Source organism: Helicoverpa zea, chromosome 11 (genome assembly GCF_022581195.2).
Source record: "Helicoverpa zea isolate HzStark_Cry1AcR chromosome 11, ilHelZeax1.1, whole genome shotgun sequence".
Lineage (NCBI taxonomy): Eukaryota > Metazoa > Arthropoda > Insecta > Lepidoptera > Noctuidae > Helicoverpa > Helicoverpa zea.
Window position 1 is genome coordinate 6,732,055 of NC_061462.1, and position 12,499 is coordinate 6,744,553.

The 12,499-nt window shown below is 38.6% G+C and overlaps 2 protein-coding genes across 3 annotated transcripts in view; one reads left to right on the forward strand and one right to left on the reverse strand.

Moving 5' to 3' along the window:
* LOC124634273 (autophagy-related protein 16-1) overlaps positions 1–12,499 on the reverse strand; it is a 153,623-nt gene that overhangs the window by 102,510 nt on the left and 38,614 nt on the right. The gene's annotated exons all lie outside the window — the stretch shown is intronic.
* Positions 1–12,499, forward strand: part of LOC124634271 — a 53,905-nt gene that overhangs the window by 19,060 nt on the left and 22,346 nt on the right. The window contains exon 3 of the mRNA XM_047169743.1: positions 5,368–5,414. The gene's annotated coding sequence lies outside the window, so the exon portion shown is untranslated. The remainder of the gene's footprint in view (positions 1–5,367; positions 5,415–12,499) is intronic.

A 12,499-nucleotide genomic window follows, 5' to 3' on the forward strand; every position in this document is an offset into this window, starting at 1 on the left:
TATCGTGCGTATCCACCGACCCACGTGTGTAGAAAATAGGCACTTACTCATAAATATTTATGGCGGGTACAAAGCCGTCTTTGTATACTTCCACATTCACTCGGAATTATAATGGCTGTCACAGTAGGATCCCGAACAAGAGCCGAAACGGCTCGCATTAAGAAGAATAAAAGATTCTTGCGACGGTTTCACTTAGCAACCGACACGGCGAATATCTCCAATAGATATGACACAGAAAGAGTTTGCTGGTGGAATTTTTAATAGAGAAAAGTTAAAGAGCCGAGGCGACGATATCACGACGTTACGTTTTTGTAGTCGGTACTGTGAAGTATACTCCTGACCTTAGTGTAATTCTGTAAGAGAATGATGGGCGCAGTCAAGTTCCAGTTTTTATTAGTCGAAAAGTTTTTGTTAGCTGTGGTTTATTAAGTGCGGTTCCTGGAGGAAATGATGTGGCGACAAAGCGAAGGTTGACGTGGTTGAGGACGGCATTTCCCGTTGCGGTGGTGGGTACGAGCGACCAAGCGGCAGGCGGTCCGTGTCGTACGGTAGTGGTACAGTTAGCCTGGATAAAGGCGGTTACGGTGTCCGCTGCCGTCGTTGTGATCTGTCAATTAGAACCCCATAACCTTGTTCACATCGCTGATCGCTTGGTTCAGCCCTAACGATTACAATTACCGTCAGGCCCTAACAATGAGTTACATTGCATTTCCGCCATCAAGTCTGCTAAGTTACTATGAATTGGATGGTTGAATATTCAGCTTCACAGGGTCAAGTTAGACGAAAATGATATTATTTTAAAAGACCATTCCGGTCACACCGGTTCGCTGTTAATTCAATAGTAAAATAGCCGATTTCACGGTTAGCATTGAAGATGATTCTGGCAGCAGTCACAGTTTCTTGTAAATGTTTCCATTACTTTTTTCAGCTACAAAAATCTTGCATTATTTTCTTTGGAATACTTCACAGTGTCTTTTTATAGCTAGAGCATGCCACTTTCTGATACGATTTTTTAAGTGCAGCTTTTGATCAATAGCATATAGCTTCACATGTAATTAACTAATAAACACTGTGAATAGCGAAAGATATAATTACATTCCTAGTCCATAACAATAACAAAATATTTTTAATCAATTGATGTAGCATTAAAATACCAATAAAGTTTTATTTTAAAAGGTTTCGAATTTAACACAGTTACTTATAATTTACCTGACAGTTTTTATATCTTGCACGAAATAAGTACAAACAGTGGGAGCGCTAGAAATATTTCAATGTTACGTATTATCGTCATCGAGCCAAAACCGTTCCATGAAATTTTGAATCGGAGTGGCTCGAGACACAATCACGTTTTCCATCACTGTGAAATCTACCAATAGTAATGCAGTCCACTGGAACGGTGGCTGTAAGAGATGCGTGGCATCACGTAGACATAGCTCCAAAATAACGTCGTGCTCTGCGCCCGCGCAGGTCGACGGCCGACTTACGAAATTTAATCGAATTATACAAAACTCATTGCCAAACAAATATTCCGATTCAACGGTCACTTTTTACATTACGTTCGTTCACCCTAAAATAATTTGAACTGGAGTCACAAAGATTTTATAGTGTCCAATATAGAGACAGGTCGCGAGATAGATAAGTAAACTGTCTCTGGGTGTAGTGAAGAATGTTTCAGGTCGACTTTAGTGGAGGTGTAAAATAGAACATGGTTTATTTCTCTATTGTTTGGAACGTGCTTTGTATGAACAACACCATCTAGTGTTTTGTGGACTGGAGACCGTTTAGTCAGTTGCAAGTTATCGAGTTTTCAGAGACAAGCACTGCGGGTAATATTTATGCGGAGCCATACGCTACAGTTGCATTGCGTGGGTGCTCGGGTGACATACTGGAGGTCCGTCGAGAAGGTGCATATCGCGTCTTCACGTCGCCATCTACTAATCTGCAGCTGCAGATCCATTTAAGTTCAACCCGTAAATACTCGTAATGTGATACGCTTCATGATTCGTAAGGTTACTGCGGATTCTCACGCTTACCCCTTTCCTAAGTGATAGCCAATATCGATTACCGAGCGACCATAAGTGGAATGCATTTTACTTTTAAAACATTCCGCGAATGTAGTGGTCTTATGTAGCCCACAAGAATCGGCATAAAACAGTCTAAACAAAAAAAAAATTGCCGAAACAGTTTCCAAAGTAGGTATAAACTGTTAAATATTAGTGGAACCATATTGAAATAATGTGTATAATTTCTTTAACGAAACAAATTCTCTAGAAGGAACATGTGGCACACGCCAGTCGTGTGTGTTTAGGCGCGTGCCTTTCCGAGATGAGTCAATATTTACAGGTTGTCGACCTGACTTCCTTTCTTCCAATAGCTAGAAAGGATATTGGTAAGGTAGACAATAGTATAAAACAAATTATATTTAACTTGGTACACAACCAACTGTAAAGATTTAAGCACTCGCTAATGTGAATATGTACGTGCTAGTAGCAACGCGGAATCGGGAATTGAATGCATCTGATTAAAACCTGATATAAGAAGGGCACGAATCCATGAGCAACAATCCATGTTCCTAGTTCGGTTTCCGTTATCTAATGTGAATTTACTACGTTAGATTACAATGCATGGCCGGAGGCATCTTCAGTAGTGATCTTTACGTAATGGAAGTAAAAATACTTCCTGGTGTTGGTCACGTGAGAACAGTGTTAGGTGCGACATTGACAAATGGTGCGCGGGAGGCGTGCAGGGTGCACTCCACGCTGACGGCCCAAGCGTATCGCCTCTGACGTGACGTGCACCGCAACGTCCAACCACAACAATTTATGCGTCATACTAATCGAAACAAAACGGCAAATCATAGATTTGCGAACCTTGAACTTCCACTGAACAAACATAACGGTTATTTCTTTACAATTCAGATTCCTTAATTACAACTGCAGAAATCAATACTTAACGCTCAAAGAAATAACTAAAATGAAATAGTAGCTGTAATTTTCAAAAGATCAATCAAGCAAAGAACATTTGCTCTCACACTATTATATTATAGCTTGATCTCGATAATAAGGCCGATTTAAATATAACGTCTATTACGATGCATAAATGTATCTGTTAGATAAAAAGTATGCTGCTGATACATATCAGTTTATCTGTCTAAACAAATACACACAAAGAAAAAAAAACTATATTTAACTAGTGTCTGTATTGGCTACCGCAGTTTGAGATGTAATTAATAAAACCACAAAAAGTACATGAGATTGTTACAAAAAAGTGTTCGTTAAATATCATTGCACTTCACTATTAGAAAGACATTTGATGTCTCAATTTAAGCGTAGCAAATGTATGAGTACATATATGAATCATGAAATTGAACATCAAGAATTTTGAGTCTGAACTGTACTGTAAATTGGAATAAAGTATTTAAAAGAATTGTAAACTCATGCAAAGAAATTACAAGTTGAAACCTCTCTAGATATGTTGACATTACAGATTAATAAAAGCGAATCGAAGACTTGTTTATCCGTTATTTCATTGCATATGTATACGATAACTCAACAAGTTATCGAATATGTAAGTCAAGTTGGCAGATAGAGTATCGTTTACATATACTTACTACAAAAACTCGCGACTTTTTGTTATAACTGTTAATATAATTGTGTTTGTTCCAAGACAAGTGGGAATGTTTTTTGATGAGTTGTAAAAACTAGCAAGTACTCTCGTTTTCTTCGTGTAGGATGGTTTTGTGTGAATGTTTCTGTTATTTGACTGTGAAATTGCGATTGTAAGCCAGTCGAGCGTGTTTACTTAGCTATAAAACAATCTATGGGAGTCCGAGTGCCGTTTAAGGTTCAATGATCACTAGGATCAGTCAAGACTACTTCTGACTGATCGGTAAGTTTTTCTAGCGATACGATTCGTCCGGCTTGCTCAAGCGTGGGATCGCGATGAGAGCTGCCCAGTGACGTAACGTATGTAGAGGCGCTGTGATTTGATTAATGGAACAGATTGAGAAAATTGAGTTGGCATAAGATAAGTGGCATGTGTTTCATTTAAATGACGTGCGGTCGATGCAAAGTGACGCGTATAAATCAGTTTTTTACCATCCGTTACTGTACTTTAATTAGACTTCAAGCGGAAACTGGTACACTGTTTATTTTATCCTTGTCATAATTATATTCCAATACCTACTTACGGTTTTTTGCGACATGAAACGAAACACCACCACCAAACACTTCTGTCAGTCTACCTATCTATTATTGTGAGATAGATGAAGATTATTATGTATTCACGTCGAATATGGTTAGTGCCTAAATTGGTTTTCATATCGGAAATTTTAAATTCTTGGAATGGATATGACTATAGAGGGTACATACCAAATATGTGCAGCTCAAAGTATCAAGATGTTATTCATAGCTATAGTTACCTGGAACAAAAACACAGAAAATGTATAATCAACTTTCGAAGAACAACTTAATTCAAGTGTCGTAGCATTGCAGGTCAAGGGATACAGTTAATATTTAAATCGGGCGATTCTCTCTAATAACGCAACAGAATACAGAAGTGAAGAGTTCCGACAAACGAGCAGAATAGTTTCTCGTGCGAAACTTTGTTGAATTAAAACAATTTCCCGCAACTTTGAATCCAATAAGCGACACTTTACATAATTCATTAGCTCTAGACAGCAGTCTAGTATTTTAAATTTAGGTTACTATCTAAAATGTTTACATAATAAGTTAATGCTTTAAGTATTTTCTTAAAGGTACTTTGAGTATATTAGTAGGTAGTAAACTATTTCATTAGCATAATTTATGTAAAGTCCGATGGCCATTCTCACCTCCCGGATAACTGAAGGGGCAGGCACCAACATCGGCTGAATAATTTAATTAACAACATTGTAGGTGCTACAGAAAACGTGAAATAAACATCGTTTCACCACATTAAGGTAACATAAACAGTAAAGTAATGTGCAGTATAAATTCCGGCGAATATCTGTTACGAAATGTGTTACATAATACGCCGTGGTTATCTGCTATTACCATCACTGACATGTCGTAAACAGATGCATCCGCGGCAAGGTCTGGTTCAAAACTAATGGCTTTACTTATGTTATGTAAATAGACAACAGAATTATGGGTGCACCGAGCATTCCGGGAAATTCTTTAGCGCAAAATGTTCGTAATTACAAGTAGATACGGGGAAGTGGTCCTGCTCTATTCGCCGAGTGAGAGAATCACGAGCGCCTGCACTCGCACAGAATGGTGCGCGCGGGTGTGTCATTACAGTCACCTGTCTATAATCCAACATGTCATAATTGAGATATACTCATGTGTAAACTGCGTAATTAACAATGGCGTTTTCTTTTGATCGCAGCACGGCGGGCGGTGGCGGATTGCGGGTAGCGGTTGCGAAGCTGCAAGGTTAGTAACCCCTCGTACTATACTCTACGATCGGAATTCGTGAATCTTCAGAAATAACACGTCATTATGTCTTATTAGCCGGAGAGGAAGCACTTAGAGCAAATGTAAGGAAAATAACACCTTTCGTCTCGAGAGATTGTTCTACTGTCCATTATTGCCCTCATTATAAATATTAGTTTAGCCTTACATTTAATAAATAGCACGTAATACACGATTTGGCATTATTAATACTAATTAGGATAGTTTCAGTAAAGCTGTAACGGGAACTGTATAAAATACTATTGCATGGTAACCGGTAATAATACTGTCAAACTATCCAGAAACAAATCAAAAAGAAATAACAGAGGCACCGAAGTGCAAACAGTTTTACAGTTAGTTTTTCTGGTGTTACTTACTAAATGACTCGCCGATATAGTCCGGTAAGTACGCGTGTATCGTTATTAATGCAGCGCCCATTACCAGAATTGATGTACGGATGTTACGAAACGATTCGTCGTGATGAGCAGCCGATGTACCGTTGTTTACAAATGAAAAACTGCCCTAATGATTGATTACCTCGAATTAATACACCGCTGATAAATGAGATATAAAAAGTCGGTGAATTACTTTATTACTGTTTGATTTTATTTAAGTAGTACTTTAAGTATGTTTCAGTTTGTTGTAATACTCTTGAATTTTTAGTGCACGCTAATGAAACAATTTGGCTCGGGTTTATTGAAATGATAAAAAAATAAATGCTCAACAAAAAGTCAAGAACAGCGTTCTCAGAATTTGCAGGTGGGCATTAAATTCCTTAGGACAATACAACGCTGGTGGATTCTCAAAAAAAAAATCACAAGAGCCAGCACCTCAATTTCCAAAAATACGAACCGGTTTGTGTGTGCAGCATTATCCTGTTACTTGTACCGTTTTACAGCAGTGAAAATACCTCGTTCTTACCTTCCATTGAAATCTGCGTCACATCGCGTGCGCATATGCATTCATTTTCGTCAGTTAAGCACCTTAAATGGGCAATTTCTTCCCATTACTGCTATTTTCATAAAATAAAATCAACCATTAACAATTTTCGTAAACATTTCCAGGATTTTAAGTTTTTGTGAGGGGAAAGACAAAACGTATAAGCAGTTAACAAGTCGTTTATTACATCCCTAGACCGCTAGCCATTTGCGAAAATCATTTAGTTAATAACTAAATGCCACAGCTTTATCAGTGTGATCGATCATAATAAATTTATGTCAGGGTAATTAAAATACATAAATATATTACCACAGTACCCATTAATTTCGGTAGATCATAGAAACAATACCGCCGCATTCAAATCGCTGATAATTTATTATGATGCTACTGCTAATTTAATTATCTCGTATGTCAGTTAACCGATTTATTATCATGGAATCACTTTCTCGGCGCAGGCGCCGCTGGTCGCCTCAGCGCGAGCCTACACGTGACGTTCTTGTGTTAATTCAATTACGATAGTCTCGTTACCAACGCCTAGACACTGTTAATCTAAGAGTTGCGTCCGCGCACCGCAATACGTTATCTTAATAGGTAATCATCGATTAACGTTGTTTGCTCCGAAGCGGATGTAGTTTAAATACAGTTTATAGTTGATTGTTGTTTTAATGTCCGCAACACTGACATTAGAACATTTGTTAAAACAAATCATAAGAAGTTAAAAAAATGTGCGGTTGTATTCAAATAGATCATAGATCCTCGTATAATCTTTAGTGTAACTACGCGAGGGAATTTTGTAACAAACTTATTCAATTGCAAATGCAGTAAAGCAATAACTCAGGGGAATAGCAGTAATTTCAAAATAACAAGTCATTGCTAAGCCACTATATCAAAGAGGCGGAGCTTCGAGCAAAGCCAACAAAATATAAAGCAAACCTATTTGAAACCAGCCGTCATGTACCTATATTGTTTCCTGATTGAACAAGAATCAAGAGACGATTCAAATCTAAACTAAAATAGATTTTATGTTAATTTATAGAACAATCAGAATAGAGATTAGTTGAATGCAGGCACACAAGTAGTAATACAGGAAATGTCCGAGCAATATCCACCCTGAGGCGTAGGGTATGCATCGGGAAGCAATCGTGTACATCCTATAGAACAAGCAAGAGGCGGTCGAGATCTCCGCCAGAGGCTTTTAATTGACAATAGATAGCGACCGACCCGTATAGATATGCCACGCGATAGCGCTTTACCTTTAACTTTACGGTATGTGATAGCAATGCAGCCCGATCGGTTATGGCTCCTGCGTACCTCAATTAACATACACCATGCTAATGCATTATTAGTCGTATCATGTTATACTAAATCGTGCGTTACCTTCTAAGTTACGTGCTCCGTTAAAGCAAACATGCCTGTATAAGGCAGGGAGCAGTTATTGTAAAGTCATTACACACACGGAAGGCTAAGTTGACAGAAGAGTTACAGCGCCTGTAATCGTTATGCTGATTGCCAATCTCTAAGAAACATAATACTGGGAGAAAAGCTGGAGTGACATTAGCGAAGGCGCACTCAAGACTTACATTCATTTATATATAGTGCAGACCACCCACTGTCGACTAGCCAGCTTGATCATTAACTAAACAATTAGTTTTACTACTTCGCTAATTATTTATTTCATGTGCTAAAGAACAATAAATAACTTTGAAGTCACGGATTCTGAGAAAGCCTGGTATTTATTAGTTTCACTTTATTAGTACTTAAAGCTGAAATCTTTTATAGATTATACTCTTTCTGTTAAATTAAAAAGGATAAATGAAAACTTATATTTTCTTTTTGTTTGACGCTACGAAAGGATATCTGAAAAGGAGGTCGTCATTCGTAGGCAAAGCTTTAAGAATGTCCAGAGCGATCTACGTGAGCCAATTGCGGCATGATAGCCAGAAAGTTTGGAATGTCTTTTCTTTCGAAAGTTTTCAGTGAATCGAGATTTCCATCATGCGTATGCATCCAGATATTATCAAACTGGTCCTAACTTACTAGTTAACGGTACTTATAATGTCGCATTAAAATGTACATAACGTATTTTTTCTGGTTTGTGTAAAAGTAGCCGCCTTAGCTTTACACGTTCTTGTTTGTTTTACGACCGCTGTTTAGAAACCTACGCTGTCGCCGCATCGCGGTGTTAGGCGCCTTGCATGCAAAGATGTCGGGAACACCGCACAACAAATGTGATCGTATGGCGGGATCTGTGTGAACTATGAACATAATTGAATATTCGCGGTAAAGCCCCGATTCCAAAGATAAACATGTCGAGGTCGAGGAGGAGGCGGCGTTGTCAAGTGTCCGTCCAATGTTATCTGCGCACGACATCTTTATACTGAGGTCGGTTTTTCTACGCGTGCGCGGTGCGGTGGGCGGTAATGGCGTCCGCCCCAACGGGATTCGCGCGCCGACATCGTTTCGCGTCTCATCGTGCGGCCGCAATACATCGCTCCACTTAAATTACGTGCGAGCTTGTTCCGGTAAACTATCGCGATACCTACACTATAAAAACGTTCTTACTTTTGCACCTGACCAGCTTCTCGCAAGGAATTTTCCGAGTAAAGTGCTTGTAGAACACTATTACACTTGTATGGACATTCGACCAGGTTGTTAGACTTCACAATCTAGACGCGTAAACATTTTGGGCCTTACTACAAAAACTTTAAACCCTGTTTTACACTTGTCTAATAAAATTTTGGCTGCAAAATGAACCATATGTCAACGTCATAATTTGACATTTTTTTAGACAAGGCATAAACTGACGTTTAAAAGTTTTTGTGGTAAGACGGTTTGTATCAGTGTCAAGTATGTCGGTCAATGGCAGGTGAATTCAATATTGTCGGCAACAATCATTTACCTACTTTATTGGGTAATAACATAGCATCATGATGAATCGCGCAATGCTGTGCTTAAACGAGCCTCGTAAACGTTCGATCAATCGCCGATAACGGGAGGTAAGATGACGTGACGCTTGTGTAGGAGTATTGACCCTTTACAAATTCAATCTAAATGTGCCATTACGATGCCAGTGATTTACAAGAAATCTAAACGCGAATCAACAAATAGACTACTAGTCTAATGGGCCAACCATTAGTAAAGCTCTCTCCAAGAGTTCAGTTAATATAGTTTCCTTAAATGCATTGTAGGTTATTTCCAAAAGATAACTTTACACGATAAAGATTTGTGAAACGATGAAACAATGGTAATCCTCAATGTGAGCCTCCCACGTGCAACGGAACCTCTTCCACCGTTTAAATAGTAGAGCATCGAAAATAATGGGCGCAAACAAAACCAAGTAAAAGACCATTATAACACAATGTGTACCGTTACGTACTCCTAATCAGATGAATGATGTGTATACACGCCGCCTGATTGCTATGTATTAGTAACATTAATCATCTAACTTATAATATAAAAAACTATTCGAAGATTTAGGTGGTCAGTTAATTATTTTTAAACGGCTCAAAATGCGGTTTCGTAGGAGGCGTGACCAGCATTAGTAGGTGGCATTATAATTAAACACTCGAGGAAAGTGATTGACAGTCCGCAGTACAAACATATATAAACTAATTGATAGGCTTTTAATTTAAATGCTTATCTTTTCACTTGAATGATCAGCGACGATGTAATGGCATGTTTTTATCTCAAGTGCATGCGATAATTATCTGTTGATGTCGGCCTACTTTAAATGTTCACTTTTAACACTTTTAATTTGTCCGAGTGTCCCCATTCCGGAGATTTTTTATCTATAACGGAGGTCAGAAATCTTAAGTTGATTAATATCGAGCATGCACATAGCTGTCATGTATGTGTATCGACGCTGCAGCGCATGTATTTAGGCCACATGACCGGCGCCGCTACAATTGAAAGCGGCCGTTCAATTTGTAAAGAGTTTAAAGAGTAGGTAAGCACCTAGGGGCATATTGCTTGCCGGAAGACATGGTGCACCGTTATAACATTAGTGTTTTTGCATCCGCCATCAGTGGGACAGGAGTGTGTCGCCGCTCCCGTGCACCGGGAACCAATCAATTACATATTAGCTTAATGTGACGTAGATAGCCCGCAGTTCGCGCCTGGACATTTGCATGGTGCGTGCAAAACGTATGACCGTTGACGGCGCCCAACTATAACGGGCACTCGTCAGGGACAATCACAATGTGATGCTTTTTACAAACGTACCATTTTTATATACAAGCTTCTTTGTGCAGTGATAGCAATACTAAATAGTCTATAGGTAATTTCTTAAATCAATTCAAACAGTTGAAAATAACGTGTAGCTATAGTTCGGCCATTCAGAGAATGCGTTCCTGACACGTCGCGATTGAACTGTCGACGTAACTACATTCATTGATTATTGATATAATAATGTTGTTTTAATGCTCCTCAATTGTTAAAACGGTAAACAACCAGCAAAAATATTTTTATCGTAACTGCAACGCCATTGCAAAGTTACGTCGTCAGTTCAATCGCGACGTGTCAGGAACGCATTCTCTGAATGGCCGAACTATAATATCGTGATTTCCTGGATGTAATTGTATTACGAATGCAAGTCGGAACAATGTTCTTACCATCATAAAGCACGGTCGTGTACTGTATTGCAATGGGATTTATTCGGTATAAAATATTTTCATTAGAAGAGAGTTAGAGTAGGATCGTAAAGTAAGTTTTAATTGGTGGTGCATGGTATCGTGTGCGGGTGCGATGGAGCCGCAAGGAGTAACAATGGCAACGTGCGCGGTAGGCGGAGGCAGCGTCGTGGCCGCCGCCGGCGTGGCACACCCGCCCGGCACAGAATAGCGCCTCGCTACAAACGCAGACCCGCCTGCTCAACGTGCCCAAACTTTACTACAACTATTACTTTCGATACCTATTCTTAGTTTAATATTAATCCAATACTTATAATGAAAAGAGGAAACACTAACACTGACGATTTTATCTGTACGACTCATTCCCCGTCTCATAACACATGTAAACCCAAGCCCGTTCATAAACATGTCAAGAGAAATAGGTGCTGCGGCAAATAAAATTTAAATTTAATAAAAGGAAAGAATAGAAGGATAGACGAGATAAACGCATGGAACTAAGAAAACATAAAACGCGCGAGGCTAGCAATAAATATGCCACTGCAGACACGAACTCAATACCCGTGCCTCCTAACGTGTGGCAAAAAGTCCGCATTCATTACCAGAGCGCATGTAAACAGATTTTAAACGCACAACTTACAAATAAAATATATATTACGACTAGACAATTTATTAGCTGCTTCTAATTAAAGGCATTATTTATTCGCGCTACTACTTGAGTACCGACAGAATAATTGCACCGTCGTCTAGAGATTATTTAAACAAATCAAAGTTTTCATAGATAGGTAATATCCGAGTTATATTAGCCAAAAATTAACAAGTCTCTTAAATTTAATTTAAAACAATAAACCCACCATCTTTTTAAAATATCAAAAAACCTCAGAAATAACTTTGCAATGACTGGGCTGGGCTATGAATCTTGATTTAACTAAATTTGATATTGGCAGCTCTTTAAAAAGAATCAAGTGTGACAAGTATAGGTATTAATACTTTAAAGGTAATAGTATCTTAAGACTAGTTTATATTGCTTATTAGGAATGGCATGTAGACGCCGCCTCCGTAATATTTTTAGCAAGCAGAATTCTTTCTTGATGGCTCATTCATTTTGGGAACAACCAAACCAGTCGATGAAGAATTCTGTAATGGAGTTATCAGCACCTTAATTTAAATCACTTTGTATTGAGTACAGTCATTTATTTACGACAGGCTACTGATTTATGATGCTCATTCTATAATTACATGTTTTTTAAACGTTATAGCTGTCTATGATTTTGTGCGGTAACGAGTTTAATAAAGGCCCGTTAGTCTTGGACCGGTATGCGCAGAGTACAAGTGGCATCCACTTACCAATTAGTAACCACCGATGTCTTACGTAATTTCGTCATTGCGTTCCTCGACGCGAGTACAGGGAAGGGAATGTACAGATTTCATCTACATATATTATGTATTCTACTTCCTAATTCCAGTTGCAAGACTAACGGTCGCGTCCATGCCGATAAAATT